Genomic DNA, 19,775 nt, shown 5'->3' on the forward strand with positions numbered 1-19,775 from the left:
CTAATCTGCATATTTTACCAAAATTTCCACAACACTTTTCCCCTGAATATGATTCTTGATAGTGACTCTCCATTTATTGTTGTAATATGGTTGGTGCTTTATTTTACAGAAGATATTGCTCATGGTATACCTCAAAATCAAGCAAACAAACAAAGAAAACAGAATATTTCCTACTATTATAACAGTATCACTGGTATACAGTACATGGTAGAGTATCATCTGGTAAAACCAAGTGACAATTGAGATGTTCAGTCTGGCAGTGACTAGCAGCAAAAGCCCACGGTTTAACATAGGGAACATACAACATTTTCCCCTACAAAAACTTTCAGCAATCAGAAATTAATGGCTTTTCCAGTTCAGATGTTATGTCATTTTGATAGACTTTAAGGAACTTCCACTCCTTTCCATTCCCTTAACCTTTCTTCAACTTATTTATAAATTGTCCCTCACAACTTCCAGGAGAAATCAGTTCCATAAATTTTTTGTTATGTGAAAAAAAATCATTTTGGACTTTTAAACTTGCTTACTGCATATTTCTTTGGTTGTCCCTGTACTTCTGAGCAACCATGATTATTTATTCCTATTGACGCTCTCTATAAAATATATTGACTTCTCTCACATTCCCATCAACTATCTGTTTTCAAGTGAAAAGAGATATATAGAAGCACAGTATCTCTTATCAATCTTACAGCCACTATCTCCTTCTTAATATGTGGTAGCCAGAACTTCATGTAGTGCTTAAATTTTGAAAGCATCATAATGATTTTTTTTGCCTTTTTCATAAAAATTCATAAAAGTAATGAAAAACTGAGAAAGATAACTCACAAAATTTTTCCCTTTGCAAAATTCTGAGTGGATGCAAGACACATTTTTACCTTAAGCCAATTAATATATTTCAGTTACCCATAATAAAAAAAAAAACAAAACCAAAAACAACCAAAAAAAAGAGAAAGCTGATTTATTTCTACTGTAAGATAAACTTGGCCAAGTTGAGTCACAGGAAGGAATGAAATTTAGCTTTTTGTCATATTTTTTAATTTAAAAAACTTTTTCAATGATACTGATGTTTTATGAATTCATTTTTGGTTCGCCGCATTCTTCTGTCAGATAGGATGATGAAACATGGGCTAGAAAAGCAGACAGTGAGGTGGATTGAGAACTGGCTGGATGGCAGAGCTCACAGGGTTGTGATTAGTGGCATAAGGTCTAGTTGGAGGCCTGTAGCTAGCGGTGTCCCCCAGGGGTCAATACAGGGTCCAATCCTGTTGAACATACTCATCAATGACCTGGATGAAGGGACAGAGTGCACCCTCAGCAAGTTTGCTGATGATCCAAACTTGGGAGGTGTGGCTGATACCCCAGAAGGCTGTGCTGCCATTAAGAGAGAGCTGGACAGGCTGGAGAGGTGGGTGGAAAGGAACCTCATGAAGTTCAACAAAGACAAGTGCAGGGTCCTGCACCTGGGGAGGAATAACCCCAGGCACCAGTACAGGCAGGGGGCTGACCTGCTGGAAAGCAGCTCTGCGGAGAGGGACCTGGGAGTGCTGGCGGACACCAAGCTGAGCATGAGGCAGCAATGTGCCCTTGTGGCCAAGAAGGCCAGTGGTATCCTGGGGTGCATCAGGAAGAGCGTTGCCAGCAGGTGGAGGGAGGTGATCCTCCCACTCTCCTCAGCCCTGGGGAGGCCACATCTGGAGTACTGCATCCAGTTCTGGGCTCCCCAGTACAAGAAGGATGTGGCACTACTGGAGCAAGTCCAGTGAAGGGCTACTAAGATAACTGGGGGACTGGAGCATCTCTCCTGTGAGGTAAGGCTGAGAGAGCTGGGAGTGTTTAGCTGGGAGAAGAGAAGACTGAGGGGGGATCTTATCGATGTGTAGAACACAGCTAACAGAGGCAGCGAACAGACACAGCAGTTTGCACAGCAGTGTCTGTGCTCTGCTTAGAACTTTTGAGGACCGTGATGGAAGTTGTGGGGGCTTTCTGGGGACTCCAGAGGAACTAGAGGGTGACTGCTGCAAACAGGAAAGGGAAGCTAGGCAAGGACAGCTACAGGAGGCCTTAACTTCTCCTGGGAGAAGTCTAGCTAGGTGTAGCTGCTGCTAATGAGCTGTCCTGGTTGCCCCTGATCAGAGGGAGTTGGGGTCTTTGATCCAGGTGGCCCTTGGTTAGGGTGGATCAAGCACCCTATGAGTCAGTGCTAGGGAGAGGCCTATATAAGAGCCAGGCCTAGAGCGCAGCTCCCAGAGGCAGTGAACTGATGCAGCAGTTTGTACAGAAGGGTGCAAGAAGGCACTGTCTTTTCCAGTCTCAGTAGCGTATGGGTATGGTCATTACATGCTGCAGAGCAGATTCCCCGGTAGCTGTTGGAGTCGCTGCATTGGCTGTGTCAGAGGCTGGGACCCAGAAAGAGCCTCTGACAGCTGATGCAGCTCTCCAGGTCTCAGGCTGCAGGGAGTGCTTGGGGCCTCTCTGGGAGGCCTGGACTGACAGTCAGCTCTCCTGCAGGAGGTGTGCTGCTGTTGATGAGTTGTGTTGTCAGGTAAGGGCGTTACGGGAGGAGGTCAGTAAGCTGTGTAGCATCTGAGAAGATGAACAAGAGATACACGGTATTCTTGGAGACCATCCAGGAGTCTCAAGCCCCCACAGCAGTGGAGTTGCTGGAGGGCTCTGTGCTGTGTGAAACGGTGCATCATAACACTGTAGAAGAAGGCTGGAAAGTGGTCACTTCTCGTAGCAGGAGAAAGGCTCTTACTCCTCCTGAAGACTTGCAACTGATGAACAGGTTTAGTGCCCTCCAAACTGAGGAGGAGCTGGGCATGGCTTCAAGGGAAGCAAGTGGGCCGGCAGACCCTGTGCCTTGCAAGAACACCAGGAAGAAGCGCAGAGTGATTGTTGTATGTGACTCCCTGCTGCAGGGGACAGAGACACCCATCTGCTGACTAAACCTCTTGTCTAGAGAGGTTTACTGCCTGCTGGGGGCTGAAATCTGAGGTGTCAGGGAAAGACTGCCATGGACAACTTCAAAAGTATCAAACAGGATTTCAGAGCTCTGGGGATGGTGGTTGGGGACCTAGGGGTCCAGGTCATTTTCTCTTTGATCCTGCCAGTGAGGGGGGAGGATGGGAGGAGGAGTAGAGGGATTTTTCCAAGTAAACAACTGGCTGTGCTGCTGTTGTCAACAACAGGGTTTTGCTTTCTATGACCTGTACCCCTAGAAGGAAGGGGGGTCCAAGAGAGCTGGTTAATATTCAAGCGTGACTTCCTCCAAGCTCAAGAGTAGTGCATCCCCATGAGCAGGAAGTCAAGCAAAGGAGGTAGGAGACCTGCACGGATGAGCAAAGAGCTCCTGGCAAAACTCAAAGAGAAGAAGGAAATGCACAGAAGATGGAAGCAGGGACAGGTCACTTGGGAGCATTATAGAAACATTGTCCAAGTATGCAGGGATGTGAACAGAAAGACGAATGCCCTTTTGGAGTTGAATCTGGCAAGGGATGTCAAGGACAACAAGAAGGACTTCTTCAAATACACCAGGAACAAAAGGAAGACTAGGGAGAATGTGGGCCTGCTACTGAATGGGACAGGGGCCCTGGTGACAAAGGACGCAGAGAAGGCAGAGTTACTGAATGCCTTCTTTGCTTCAGTCTTTCCTGCTCAGGCCAGCCCTCAGGAATCCCAGACCTTGGAGGCAAGAGATTATATAGTATATCATCATATTGTGAATGCTCCTTAAGCAAAAGAAAGGATTTTGAGGAAAGACCCACTGATTTTTCCTTAAAAGCTTCATGTTCTCTATGGTTGCAAAATGATCCAGTCTATAGCTGTGGCAGTTTCATTACAGAACTTCTGCGGCAGAAAAAGAAACAGAAAACCCCAAATAATTAAAAATTCTTAGAATTTTTATGAAGTCGTGAATCAAGTTTCCTGATTATAACCTCAAGGATATGTAATTATTTGAACAATGGCCTGAGCTTTGGTTATCTGTATCTGACTTCTAAAATATATTCAATAGGTCCCTGATTTGCAAATGATTCTTAAAATGACCATTAGAAGTACAATATCTCATTACAAAAATGCATGATTTATGCTCCTGCTTTCAAAGAATGTTAATTATTCTGTTTTACATATTAATGAACATACAAACAACTGAAAACATGCCCTTTCCCTATATCCTTGCATTGGAATACAGTGAAATCAGGTTGAAAATTGAAACAACAAATAAAGTTGGGGCAACTAAGTTTAAAGCTGTCCGTTTAATTTAAATCTGCCCCTGCATGTGTCCTAGCTATGCACTGAAAGAGAAGAGAACACAGTAAAAAGAAGTCATTTGTGATCACATAATAAAATGGGCCACAAAATGTTTACCATCTAGCAGTATTGTTAATATATGCCTTAAAAGATTGAAGGAAACATGTGACCATGTATAGGCAAAAGGGAGAAAGATATATTTCTCAGTTATTTTAAGGTAAAGGTCAGTGTAATTGTGGCACCTGTTTTTAATAGGTGTCATTGGTAGGGTTTGAACAATGTGCACAGCACTGACTTCCTCTGATGCTAAGAACTGCAAGGAAACCTAGATGTTAAACATGAGTGACTGGTTTTCCAGAAGACAATAAAAACCACTAAGCCTTTGCCAATTTGGCACTAACAAAGATCTTTCTTTGTGACTCCTATACAGGGCATTCAAACTCTTCAAACTTAAAACATATATAGGTGCTATAACAAGGTTACTCAGATGCAGGACAGGAAAAGGTCCAAGTAGTGGTCCTGAAGAATTATGCATTAACGAAGGATGAATGACAAAGAACAAACATCTTTCATTCTCTGGGGAAAAAAGGGAAGCAAAAGCATTACAAATAGAGGAGGTCTCCTTTTGTGCCCCTTCAAAATCTGTTCATCTTCTGCAGTCCAATACAGGCTCCCTTGTTAGCCAGAAATGATCAGTTTTTGATAAATATTTGAAAGGACTCTTTAAAATACTTTTATTTACTATTTAGAAAAAAGAAATACAGAAAGATGTTATTAAGGCAGTAAAATGCCTTAAAAATGTGGGGCAGGGATGGGGAAAGTGGAGGAATATTTGGAAAATGCAGTGGAGACTGCAAAAAGCCTGCATAGCATGTCCTTTAAAGAAGAGCTACAGTTGATGCTGGAAAGCCTTTATGATCACAATAATCTCAATTTCAGCTGAAAATAAAGTCAGATGAACTTTCCTAATCACAAATCATTAGGATTTTTTTGTGTTTCTGTTTTCAGCAACTGTTATTGTATAGACTTAAGATCTGAGAATTGTCTCAAAAGCAGGACAAAATAAATGTAAAATAAAATGCACTTAAAAGTACAATTTGCATATTTTAAAGAGTTCAGTAAAAACATTACCTTCTAAGTAATGTTTTTCTGTCAGGAATTCAGTCAAACTTCAGTGCTGTGCTAAATACGTTAATTCAAGAAATCACAGAAATTTCCTTCTAATTCCAGTTAATATTTTTTTCTCATCAAATGTAAAAATTCCATTTTGAAATCACAATGCTAATTTGAGAGTGAAGATAAAAAATCACAGTATTTTTTTTCTGAAATATACTATTAGAAGATTGTGTAAGGTAACTATGCTTCTGTATATGAATTAGGACACCAGAGAGTGTTCTGAGAATGTACAGTAACTTAAATGTAACTGAACATATATGGATTTTCCTTTGAAGTATCCAGCCTATTTCTTAATGCAGCAACCTGCAGAGAAAGACACCATTTTGAAAATGAAAACCTCATTGGATTGAAAGGGAAGAATCTTTACTCTGATTACTGAGTTAGCATTTAACTAGGTTGATTTCCTTTTCAATACTTCCAAGAAGTATTTACAACAAAGCTAAAAACAATCTATACGGACAGAATTATTTTTGGAATTGGCATTCACATTTACATGATAGTTATTTGCTTACAGATACAGTATCAATCTTCCATTTCTGACTCTGAGGTTAGTCTAAAATGAACACAAGTTGAAAGACAATGGTACCCTCTCAGCCAAAATGCGGATAATGGAAGAGGACAGCCCTCCCAGCATTCCTTTGCTTCTCCCTACTCCCCAACACCCACACACTAACTATTCTCCAAGACTCTCTGCTTACTGAAAGAAACATTAACTCAAGGCAAAAGCTGGAATTCAGAGAGTGGGTGAAATCTTGCAGTGTTGAACATCCCAGGTTTGGGTCAGTTTGCAACAAGAAAAAAGCTTCCCTGACTACTGAAGACTATGGTTAGAGGAAAGAACTCAGTTTTGTTTTGGTGAACTAGCATCTCCAATCCATTATCACTGTAAATCTTCTAACATGCAATTACTACTGCACTCGAACTGAGAGAGCTAAGTATTTTGTGACCCAGAAAATGTGTCATTCTCTGTAGGATGCAGTTCTGCTAACCATTATCCATCTACCTGCTGCTACTCACAAAACATACATTTTGCTGACTGCAGCAACAATAACTCTGTTTTATTTTTGCACATCCAATTCCTGTAATTAAGATGCTCAGCAGAGCTGAGGAGCTCTATAATGTGGTTGAATGAAGCTGGAATATTATCACATTACATAACTTACAGCTTATAGAATGTTAGCACCTTATATCCAGAATCATTGCTGCACAGTCCAAAGAATTTGAAGAAATACTATGAGTAGTCAGAATCAGCATATTAATTCAGATGGGTCAAATGCATTAATTAGAATGGTTTCCACATAAAGTTCAAAACTTTTGTCTGCCCTTGGAGTTTTACTCCTCCCTTCTTCTCAACCCTGTGTTGTATGTTGTGGTCCTTGGCTCATCTCTGTCATTTTGGTCAGTTTCCTCAGAACTGATACTGGAATCTCACTCTTTTATATTACAGCTTAATTCCACAGGTCATCTATATCACCTCTGCTTTCAAAACCTTGATTTCTTTCACCATCATTGGCATGAATTTCACCTTCAGGGATGCCATGAAGCTTAAATGATCTTCTTTAGCAACTCTGCAAAGCTTCAATAAATATTTTTTCGCTGGGATATCCAAGCATAACAGTCATGATCTCATTCACCTTCAAGGGTTTTTTTTTTGCACTTTCACATCATGTTACCTTTGTATTCCATGCATGCATGATAATAGTGTATGCCAGGGGTCCAACTGCTGTTTTAGACAACATGGGTTTCTTGAAAAATCTTGAACAAAACTACAAGCATCACAGTTCTGTTTGTACAGCAAGCAGCTGTGCTTCTCTGGGGTGCTGGTCTATGAAGGGATACGTGATATTAAGGGGCAACTCATGGAAAAAAGGTAAGGAAAGGGAAAGAAAAAGGAAACTGTAAATAAAACATACAAATAACCAAGCAAATAAATCTGGATGTGATCAATTGTGACATTTTGAGAAGACACAAGAAAAGTTCAACACTAATAAAGAATTATGGTATTAAAAGTGAGAGTGAAGTGTGTTTCCTAATCACAGATGGGCAAAAGAAACAAAAATTGAATGCTATATGCAATCTACTCATGTGTTTGGAATGTAAGAAAACAATCATTAAGCAGCACATAAGATAAACACAGTTCTAGAAATACCTAACTATACCATACCACTAACTATACTGGCTGTTCTCAATGATTTCAGAGTTACCCAGACACTCTGGCATTAACAGGATTTAGTCATCTGACTTGCCTAAATGTATAATTCTAAAACAAAATATTCAATGTGAACGAATTAACTATTGAAATCACACCTCCAAATTTTGAAAACCTATTCTAGGAGTTGTAAAAGAAACATACAGCCTTTTAGAATGTGGATCCTTACCTTCCTTCAGTGTATCCAATTTTAAGAACATAAAGGTTCTTCCATGAGGATGAAGATGTTTCCTTAGGTTGGTGGGAGGTTTTTCGTTTGTTTGCTTTTTGAAGGCTTTTGGTGATTTAAGAAACTGTTATTCTACTTGTGTATAATTGTTTATAAATCATGTTCCCAGTTAGGACACATTCTCAAATGATTCCAAAAAGATTCCAGATCTATGCTCAGACTTAAGCAAGAAAAACAGTCACATGTAAGAAAAAGACAAATTTTGCACAAATTTATTCTACATAAACACTGCATTAAGGGTAATGGCCTTTGAAGCTGTATTAGTATTCTTCAGAGAAAGAACACCAGACTCAGAACAAGGGCTTTCCCCAAGCAAAGTAAAGAATTCAGGAGCAATCTTGATGAGTCTCTGGCAAATTTAGAAGACTATTCCTTTTTTACTGCACTGCTGATCACAACCCTGTGAGCTCTGCCATCCAGCCAGTTATCAATCCACCTCACTGTCCACTCATCCAGCCCACACTTCCTGAGCTTGTCTATGAGGATGTTATGCGAGACATTGTCAAAAGCCTTGCTGAAGTCAAGGTAGACAATATCTACTGCTCTCATCTACCCAGCCAGTCTTCCCATAATAGAAGGCTATCAGATTGGTTAAGCATGATTTCCCCTTGCTGAAGCCATGCTGACTAATCCTGGTCACCTTCTTTTCCTCCACATGCTTAGAGGTGGCCTTCAGGATGAGCTGCTCCATCACCTTTCCAAGGATGGAGGTGAGGCTGACTGGCCTGTAGTTTCCTGGGTCCTCCTTCTTGCCCCTTCTGAAGACTGCAGCCACATTGGCTTTCTTCCAGTCTTCAGGCACCTCTCCTGTTCTCCGTGACCTTTCAAAGATGATGGAGAGTGGCCTAGCTATGTGAAGCCTGTGCCAAAAGCATCTCTTTAATTTCTTCTGATATAGACATATTTTACCAGAAATCACAGCTGTATTAAAAATACAGATTATTTTAAAAAATTCAAAGTGTTAAACTGTGATGACCTAGAAAAAGTTTATATATTTATTAACAATCTGTGTATCAGCAGGCTGCTATTATGTAATGGATTTTTAATGTTCTGTTTTTTGCCAGACAGAAACTGAAAACCCCTTTAGTCATGTAAATTCTTGCAACATCAAAATAAACAAACCCACTCTATTCACTTTGGGACAGTACAATCACTACAAATGATAAAGTCTCCTTTTACCTTTTGTTACTACTATATTTCAAGTGTTGCCCTTGTATTGACAGTAACTGTATATAAAGTTATTCCTTTTTTCCTGCTCATATATTTTCTGATTAATGAAATGTAGCACAGTATTTTACCACAATGAGTTTTCATTGCAAAATTCTAGTCCAAAGACAAGACTGCAATGCTGAAAATGCACCAACAAAAGATTTCAGAATGCACAGTATCCTGTACATTAGGGTTGTGAGCAAGGCATGAAGGAAAGTCAAGCAAGGACTGATTCCCTTACTTTAAGGAAGATGCACAATCTAGAACATTGCATTGCTTGTGACAGGAAATGGACACCTCTTGGCATGGTAACAAAAGGACACAACAGATCTTGTAGGTTTGTGTAAGGTAAATTTATCTTCTGCAAAATGTAGGAAGTGGTTTCAGAGAAGTTGTAAGAAAAACTTTTAGTATTTCCACACAAAAAGAAATCCCCCTCTAAACTGTGAACTACAACTTCAGTTTTTTGGCAAATTATTAGTCTAAAACTGTTCAGCTCTCATAAGCAATATAGTATTCAAAACCAAAAAATACTGACGTAAATTTTAGCACTTCCAAACAGTAAGCCTAGTCCCTTTCAAATGTAAACACCACTTTATCCTTGGGGGATGCCAGGGAACAAAGTGGAGTGTCACCAAATGCACTAAACATCTCTCTGAATGAAAGTCCTATTTGCTCTGGAGTATTGGAGTGTGGATGTCTACTGTCACTGCTCTGAAATATATTTCTGAACTTCATCTAGAAAATAAAGTTTGATATTCAAGAAGTTAAAGAACTCTTACATGCTTACTAGCACTTATTTAAAGTTCAGTTATAACTCAGAGGAAAGTATGCAGACCATTTCCATTACAAAAGAGCTCAAGAAAACCCCCTTAAAAGACTGGAATGGATTATTTTTCTTTCTCCTGGAAGCTTTAAATATCAGCAGGCCTTGAAGCTCTGGTATGAGCAAAGATTTCTGTAAGTGAATTAGACAGGTGCTATTCCATCAAATTCAGTGAAATTACTCAAGAAATACAAAGGTATAAACAAAAAAGGAATTACATCGAAGAAAGAAGAGTTAGTTATTTCTAGATGTGCACTGCACAGCTATGAAGTTTGGCAATATCTGATGATAAAAATGTGCCTCTCACACTGCTGAGCTGCAACTGGAGGTAGCTGTGTTAGTAAAAATCACTTCTCATGGTACTGAAACTGAAGAAACTGAATTAATCTGGCTATGTGAACAGAGCCCCAGCAACAGCCAATGTCACAGTGTGCAAAACCTTCATATTGGTTGTATTAAGTCAAAACTGACCAGCTTTTTTTTTTTTTTTTTTTTTTTTATCAAGGGCATAATCCAGTAAACCTTCAAGGTATTGATTGTAGACACCCAAAATAAAAGCACAGCACAATCACAGTATTGTTCTATTCAGGATGCTTGTTCATTGAAGAAAAGGGGAGAACAGTTCATCAATCAGAGGCTCAAGACACACTTAGAAAGAGGAAGCAGGGTTTCAGTTTCTGGTCCAATTAACTTTTGCTTAACAGCAAAAAGACTATATGAAATACAGAGAAAGACAATTCCTACCCACAGTCACCAGGACTCAGGGAGAAAAATGATCTTAAATCAAGCCTCTGGTATGTAATAACAACTGGGCTATTAGATTACAGGATGTTGCTATCAATGCATATTTCTTATTCAGATCTGTTTTTTATTATCTTCTTGACTTTTATTTTGAATGTCTCAAGCATAAATATTTAATTTCAGCTCATGTGGAACATTCCAACTTACAGAGTACTGGGATCATTTCTCTTTAGAAAAGTAACAGATATATGCACATAAGTGGTGACACTCTGAAATAACACCTTATAAGTTTTATAAAAAAATTTTCATTTTTAATTAATTTATTTATTTTAACTTCTGAAACAAAAATAGACATTGCAGTCTCAGCCTCTTAGTATCTTATGTTAGCACTTAATACTTGCTCAATTACTGAGGACAGACACATTCCTGAGACTCTTACAAACTATTGAGGGTTTTGTTGTTGTTGTTAGCACTCCAACACTACATCAAAAGTACAGAGAAAACTTTCTCAATATCAGCTTGTGCAAATCAACATGCTGTGTATTCCACATTCACAAGAAGAATTTTAGGAAAACAAGTTGAATGGGTGATAATAATTTTTTTCAAAAGTAGAAAGACAAAAAGACAGAATGAAAGGCAATTTTGTTCACAATAACTCCTCAAACCTGTTTAAATATTGATCAAACCACAGCTCTAAAGCTTGCCTTTCAGCTGCTTAAAAATATCTCATTACCCCCCACAAGATCATCATAAGACATATTAGTCTATTCTCATTGACAGAGATCTACTCCAAATTGAATTAGGTTTTCCAATTGAAATGTTAATGCCAAAAAATGCACATAACTCACTAGAATCAAAGGCATCTTCAGATTTAACTACAGCTGCAACCAAAGGAAGCTCAGTAAGTTAGAAATCATTATTTTGGCTAAAAAGTCATTAAATTAGCTTTTCATATTAGGTATTTATACTAACGTTCTTCATTAATTCTGTTTTAAAATATCACAGTATTTTTGAAGTAGTTATGCTGCATAAGCAACTAATGTAACATACATGGTGGTGAAAGAGCAGCATTTGCCTGCTGCAGTGCCATGTAGATGCTTTTGAAATTTTACTCATTGTCATTCCTGTCACTCCTTTAGCTACCATTAAGCCAAATATATCCTAATTCCACAAGTGTTTAAGTATATGTTTAAATATTCATTAAATAGAATGAAATGAATCATGAAAAATATGTTTAAGGTTTTGTAAAATCATGGCTTTAGCCACTAGACTGTTGATTTCTAGTACTTTCTTAGTTTCTTCTGGTTTCGCATTCTTATTCTCAAGACAGAGAAGGCCTGTTCAACACAATGTGAAGTTCTGAGAAGTAGCACTAGCATCTCTTTGAAACATAACATCACCTACACATTTCTAAGAATCCCTATTGTTCAGTGCCTAACAATCTATATGCAAAACCACTGTGTCTGGACTTTTCCTCACAATAGAAATTTTTCTACTAGTTCTAGAAGGTGGAAGAGAGTTGGTAAAAATGACAGCCTTTTTTAGTATTTACGAATGGCTTCCATTGTTAGAAGGTGCATAAAAGGAAATGTTGCTATTTTTCTTTTTACAGGCACCACCCACATCTTGTAGCAGGGTTACGCTCTCAGCAGAGGCTGCTTCACCTTTTTCCTCTCCCTACTAAAGAAATACAATACATTAAAATGCACAGCCTTGGGATTTGGCTTGTTAAATAAATGCTTAAGAGATGAATATTCACTCCTCCGTCTTAGGTGCTGCGAAGGCTGCTGGTTTTCTTTTTCAAAAGGGCCAATTTTCACCTTGAATATATAGCTCATGGTGGCCCTTCTGTCAAGAGAGGGTAATTCTTCAGCTTGGCACTGTATTTAAAAGCATGAATTTGGAGAAGCTTTTGCATAGTTTCTGGTTCTATTCTTTTAAATATAAAACAAAAAAAGCTTTGGAAAATCTTTTCTCACCATATGTAAAAGGGCTAGCTTCAGTAGCAGAAAAATTCAGAGAGGAATGTTCTCTCTTACAGCCAAATAAAACTGTTTCAAGGATAAAATTCAGGGGTGGAATAACATCTACAAGGAAAGAGAATAAGTCTAGACACTTATCCAAAGCTGAGAAAGATATTCAGAGAGATATTTTCCCTGATAGAACCAGCACGGTCTTCCATGGTAACAAACATAATTATCAAAACAGCTAGCTTTCCCTAGGCATTTTGAAACTTTAGATAACTAAATGTTCCAAATACTTAACGTGACCACCTTTCAAACATTACTATTAAGAAACATGCTTAAGAGTAGGCATCAAAATCTTTCATTTTAAAATCTGTGCAGCAATAAAGATGGTCAAGCATAGACAGACACATCTGAAGAAGTACTTTTTGCCGCCCTACTGATAAAATTCCCAATAAACACAGAATGCATATACACAGAGAAGCAATCCTTAAATAATAAATGCAATCATATTCAAATTTAAGTGTTAAGATTCAGCTTAACTCTTCTTTTACTCAGACTGATGGAAATATAGGAAGGATAGCTCAGGAACTCACAGATATTCTAGATCTTGGCAACATTTTCCTTCCTTCCTGAAGGGTAGCATGCTTCTTAATGCATCCAAAGCAACACAAAACACTTATTTTAAGGTATACAAATATTTAATAGAATGCAATGCTAAAAGTTTAGGTGAAACACTAAGTAAGGGTATTTCTTCAACAAGTAGGGCATTAAAAGGTCATTTTAGGCACTGAAAACTGTAAAATAATATAAATTACAGTCAATTAAAATGGAACAATTACCTTGTAAAATCCAGCCTCCACAGATACAAGCAGGAAAGACAAAGAGGTCACTGCCAAGTTTTCCAGGTCTGCTGCTTGCTTACTAGGAAACAAGAAGAGGAAAATCCATTTAGAATTCTCAGTAGTATCAAGGTCTTTGAAATGGAGATTTTTTTTGTGAAATTCCTTAGAATGATTTAGGATCATATTTAGATCTTTCCAAGAGAGGAAACAAAGGTCAAAAAGGAATGTCAAAGCTATAAACATCCTTGCTGATGAAAGGCAAGTGAAAATTCCAAATAATACCAAATAATAATGTGTACTCACTGGCACTCTTGGGGAGGCAGAGAACTGTGTTGCCTACAGCAGCTTAGAAAACAGATTACTAAGGGATCTAAAGCTGAAACTGACAAAGCATTAAACATAAGATGGAGACAAAAAGAAAAAAAAGTCATTTCAGCTGGAGGTTTAGCTTGTTCTCTCAACTTGCAATGGCATTCGGCATTGCAATTTCCACAGCCAAGTGTGTTCTATCCGTGTCTCCCATTCTACAGCAAGCAATGAGCATTTCAGAACTGTCACCTCCCTCTTGCCATATGGAATTAAAATCAGAACTTTCCACTTATTTTAATGAGACACAGTAAAAAATGTGCTGAAGAAGTATGGCAGAGGGAGAAAGGAAACTTCTGACTAGTATTTTTCTCTGGACCAGAATAAATCCTGTTAGAGCAAAAGCATTGTAGATTATACAATAATCAATAATTATACTGATACCAAATTAAAGTTAATCTGCCTGTGTTATTTCAAAATTAATCTAAGAAACATGGCATGGACTCTTCTGATCAACATATCTCCCATAGTCTTTCAGAATGATAGTCCCAGATAACAAAATTCTTTGGCTGTCATACAGAAATTACTTTTCCAAGACCTTTCAGACTGTCTGAAAAAGAAGATTCTGCACCTCCAGGTAAAATGGCTATGATCTGACAGAGATTATTTTGAAAATCCACATGACAGAATATAAAAAAGAAAGAAACAAATATGGCTTCAAACACACTTGTAAAAATTTGAACAAAATATTTTTAGGATATTATATAAAAATAGTATTGCAATTATGTGAGAGACCAGATATTTTAAGTAAGTATAAATTTCATGGTCAAATGATTTTATGTAATTCTCATTCAACTACCCTGCTGTGCAGTATCCAAAACAATGTTATAAATATATGAGTTAATTCAATTATTCTGTATCAAATGCTTCATCATGGATGAGACAAACTGAACAACAGCTGAACTGTAGTTCTGAGCTGTTCTGGAGAATGCACATGGTGGGATGAAGTATATTCATTCTTCTTGTAAGAAGGCTGGATTGGCTCTCAGAAAGGGTGATCCTAAAAATGAATTTTAAAACATAAAGTAATGATATTTAATAATCAGAAATATTTAGAAGAGTACTCTTTTTTCAATACCTTGACTGAATCTGGTCTAGTTGAAAATATGGACAACTTGGATTTTGATAATTATTTGTCATTAAAAAAAAAGGAATTTATAAGTAATACTGTTTTCAGATATGCTAGTAGGAGTTTTAATACCAAACTTCAGATAAGTAATTCTCACAAATTATATGTGACTGTTTATCAAGTACCATATAACCTTTCTCACTGAATATAAGCACATACCATTGCATTCTTGGCAAATATATGTTGTCCTAAAACATTGTTCTAAACTCTGTTTTCAAACTGTCACCTAGAGAAAACACCATTGGTTTTCCCTGGAGCATCTGCGCAGGGAATGAAGTTGGTTTACTGTTTCAGTATCCATTTCCAGATATTTTAATCTTTGCTACTTCATGTAGGTGAAGTAATATAGGTAAAACAGATCATGATAAAAAGTTATTACATGTCTCTGTACAATTGTACTTTCACATATTTGTCCAGCATTTGCCTCAGAAAACAACATAGAAGTCATTAGAGCTAAAAGTCATAGAGCTAAAATAACATCTAGTTATAAACACATCGCTAGCTATTGCTGTTTTTCAACAGCAAATCTCCATTTTGCAAAGGAGACAATTATCATTATCCCAATTAGATAGAAGGAAAACTGAAGCATGAGAAAGTGATGCATTTTGCAAAAGGGCTCCTGGAAGCCAGCAAAGAGCTGCAAGCACCCGGGGCATGACTTTCTTCACCAGACAATGCTGCTTCCCTGAGAAAACAACTCAGCTCATTTAGCCAACAGGTAATTTTGACATGAGATTTCCATCAAATTTTTATTCTCTCCCTAATATCTTATTTTCAGTCAGCTTGCTCCACAATAACATTTGTCAAATTGTGTGAAAATAAAACTTAGTACAGAATTACTTTTTTTGGTTTTTAAATGCATGATCACAATGGAATCTAGTTGAAAATGTTCTCCCCTACTCCCCTAGAAATGGTTATTTTGAAGGAGTGGAATGGTTCAGCACATAGACTAGTCCATTTCTTGGGCTTCTGAGGCCCCTTTATGCAATTTGCTTGGTTCTCTGTAGTAACCTTCTCCTCCACCCATCCGCCCCTCCCCCCAAAAAGCAAAAGAACCCAGTTGCTCAGGTGAGGAATACTGTGAATTTAAAAGGTGTGGGCAGAAAGTTTGCCGTTTAATTTTTTTTGAACAATTGTGATGGAATAAAACATTTTGTTGAAATCTGAACATCCCTTCCTATATTCAGAAACTTAAACTCCTGTTCTTGCCTAAATCTGGCTGTACTGCTGTTACTTTGTATTATCTAGCAGGGACAGAGACTGAGTAAAATAGTTTCAAAGTCAACTGTTTTTATTAAGAAAGAGGACAAATTACTATTTGAAGAAATGGAAATACCCAGACATACAAGAAAGCAGGAAAAGAAATAAGAGAAAATAATATTGTCTTGTGTAAATGAGAAAGTAGAATAAAAAAAAAAAGCTCTATTAGCAGGCAGAACTTATTTCTAGACAGTTTATTTAAATTTTAGCTTATGCTCTTTATTCCTTCTCTCCAAGTAGATAAAAACCACCTTATCTAGCTCAAATCACAAGAAGTATTAAAATATATATGAATTAAATATATATATTACAAATAAATCTATAATGTATATATTAAATACATATATATTAAAACACATTATTTCTGTAATTTTTCTCTTTTTTAAACACCTTTTTTTTTTTTTTACTAGCACTGTGCAGATAATTGCATTCTCCAAGAACTTCAACGTAGAAGCACTAGGAAGGACTATGTTTCTCTACATGCTCCTGGCAACTCTTGTTAAGGAAGACAGACAGAGGCATCTATTCCTATATGCTGTCATTGGGTTTACAACAGCATTATAAGTCAAAAGAGCAGCAGTATTTTGGTGGTGTTCTGTGGTGAAGGGTACATCAAGAAAATATTGCTTTTGTAAGAGTACACTTTTGGTTATTCAGCGCATTTGCTGTTATACTGAGCAGGACATCCTTGCTAGAGGGCAAAGGGTAAGCTAGTTCTTTAACCATTGCCATTTCTTACTTCGTTGTTCTTGGACCATTTTATTTGTTTCAATGAAAAGATATTTCTCTCCAAAAGAAAAAATTTAGCCAGACCCCTTCAGCTTTGGCTGCACACATAGCAGATTTAAAACAAAGATGGGCCTGAGGAAGGGAGAATTTGACTCTGAACTCTGCTTTAAATTTCCTCCAACCTGCAAACGTTATTTGAACAATCACACTTCCCTCTTCCAAAAATGTAGTATTACAATGGAGTATTAACGTCACAATCTCCTCTATGGCAGAGGCTCCAAAAACAAACTTACTAATGGGGATAACATCTCTATGTCATTACTTCATTATTTCTGAGGGCAAAACCAAGGTGGCAGCAGAGCACTAGAAGGGGGTTGTTATGAGAAATTCCAAAGGGTATTCCACAAAGTCCATCACAAAAGGCCATTAAAGAAACTAAGTTTTTCGGAGATAAGAGAAGAAGTCCTTGTGTAGGTAAGTGGCTGCCTAAAAGGTAAGAAGCAGAGGAATTAATCAGTTTCCCCAGTAGCAGGATGTCACTAGTGGCAGTCTCACAACAATCTGCCCCTGGCCCTGAGCTGCTAAGCACACTGAGTCGCTCTTTAGGTAGTATGGAGCTGGTGCTGAAGAACTGCAGAAATTTAGTAATCAGTTGTTGAAACAGTAGATGAAATTCAGTGTTGCTAAATGTAAAGTTATGCATATGGAGAAAAAATTCCTAGCATTATATTAAAAAATGGTGGGTTGTGATCTGATTTTGACCTCTCAGAGGTAAGATCTGGGAGTCCTGGGAAGCAGCTCTGTGAAGACATCAGCTTTGTAGTAAAGAAAGAAGACCTGAACGTTAAGAATTACTGTGAATGGAAGAGAGAAAAAAATGGAAAATACTGAGACAAATGAGAGGGGAGGGAAAAACAATTTTCTATAAAATGAGTGGCATAGATAGTGGCCAGTATAAGAATTAGTGGGAATTATAAGAAACTCAGCAGAACCAAAGTCCAAAACAAACAAAAAGATGTGTTTCATTCACAGATTATGTGGGGAAACTACAGAATGTTTTGCCCCAGATGCATCAAAACTTACAGAGGGAAATTGTATGATGGAAACACCCTTTTGTAACTCCAGAATATTTCACCTAAACTTGTTTATTCCAACTGCATAAGTGTAATCTTAATCAAACTGTAGCTTTAAGGAAGAGGAACAGCTGTGAGTGTCATAATATTGAAACAAAGAGTCACCAAACACACAACACGAGGACAGCCTGAAGATTTAGGGAGATTTCAGTCAGATTTTTTGACCCGCATACCACACATATGTGAAATGACTGAAGAAAGTTTTGTCATAAAGAATACAAGAAACATGAGTGGCATGAAAGTAAGTTATGTGGCCAATATATCCTAAAACATGGCAAACATTTAAGGCCGCAGAACTAAAATGCTGAGATGCAACAACAGCTAAAAAGGTGACTGCTTGTCAGCTTAATGTTCAGACCACATATATTTCAGATTTTAAAGAAGGTTTCAAAATTCTATTGATAATGATGAACCTCATCCAGACCTATATCAGGACACTATAATTAATGAATAGTCTTCTGTATAATTTATGGTATGATTTAAGGTAAATATAATGCAATTTTTTGACCATAGAATTTTGTAAAGTTAGTGGTCTTTTTTTCCTCAAATTAAATCGCTATTTTTTAGAGATGTCGCAACATGCATTGAGGACAGTAGTAGTTTGTTTCATAAATCTGACATAGTTCAAAACATAATATTAAAACGTATGTTTCTTGTCAAACTTTAAAGAATTGAACAATAAAACATTTCCATATAAGCCTAATGCTTTTTTTTAGCAGATCGGTGAGATTGCTCGTAATATATAGTAAGCTCAAAGTTTGTTTTTTAAAAACCTATTTCTGATATAAAATTAGTATAGAGCTAATATAAAAGTAAACCTTGCTGGACAAAGATACCACATTTTCCCTGAAAGCATATCTTACAGTCTTGGTATTTAAGGATCTTGGTATTCAAAAAATTTGTGTTGCACTAAATTCTGTAAACATTAACTTTTAGAGTCAGCTTCAGGACTACTCAATAAAGCTTCCAAAACTCTACATCTCTTGGTAGAGCTGTTACACTGTGGACCACTGTGACTGACAGGCATCTATTTCTTGTCCTCACTTCATTCCTCTCTCCCCAGTTAAGGAGAATTTTACAGTGATACAGTGAAACTCATGAGAGGAGGCATTGCACTAAAATGTCCACTGTTGCCTATGGAGACATGTTGCACTCGGTGTATGTATAACTGCATTTTAGCATTTCAGATCTTGCACAAGAAAATACTGGAAATAAAAAAACAGACATTAAAGCAGGTGCAGCTGAAAGTATTGAGTTTAAATTGCAGAAAAAAATAGATTAAACTTCATCTGTAGAAAAAAGTGTCTAATTCTAAGGGTAGTCCATCACTGAAATGAACTATCTATGGCTGGGGTGGAAGCGCCAATATTTCTGTCATCATGAAAATTTAGATAACATTTTTTAGAAATGAAACATATACAGCTAGATCACTGCTTAGGGGCACTGACCACGATCTCTTGAGGACCTGTGAGATCCATCTTCTATGATCCTATAAATCATTTATAATATTTCAACAGCAGAAGATGAATATAGGCTTGGGTTAATATTTTATCATTTCTTCTATAATATATATCTCTCATTAGTTTATTGCAGTTGCCACAAATGATCAAAACTGAAGTAGTATCATCATATTTGAAAAGCTGAAACAATTTGTTCAGATTTCCCTTTTTAAATGTCTTCAGAATTATATGTTCTTCAATAACTGCAATTT

The 19,775-nt window shown here is 37.3% G+C and overlaps 1 long non-coding RNA gene across 1 annotated transcript in view; it reads right to left on the reverse strand.

Moving 5' to 3' along the window:
* Window positions 1-19,775, reverse strand: part of LOC136995327 (uncharacterized) — a 267,232-nt gene that overhangs the window by 78,173 nt on the left and 169,284 nt on the right. Inside the window, exon 2 of the long non-coding RNA XR_010886896.1 lies at window positions 13,445-13,526. This is a non-coding gene — a long non-coding RNA (uncharacterized lncRNA). The remainder of the gene's footprint in view (window positions 1-13,444; window positions 13,527-19,775) is intronic.

Source organism: Apteryx mantelli, chromosome Z (genome assembly GCF_036417845.1).
Source record: "Apteryx mantelli isolate bAptMan1 chromosome Z, bAptMan1.hap1, whole genome shotgun sequence".
Lineage (NCBI taxonomy): Eukaryota > Metazoa > Chordata > Aves > Apterygiformes > Apterygidae > Apteryx > Apteryx mantelli.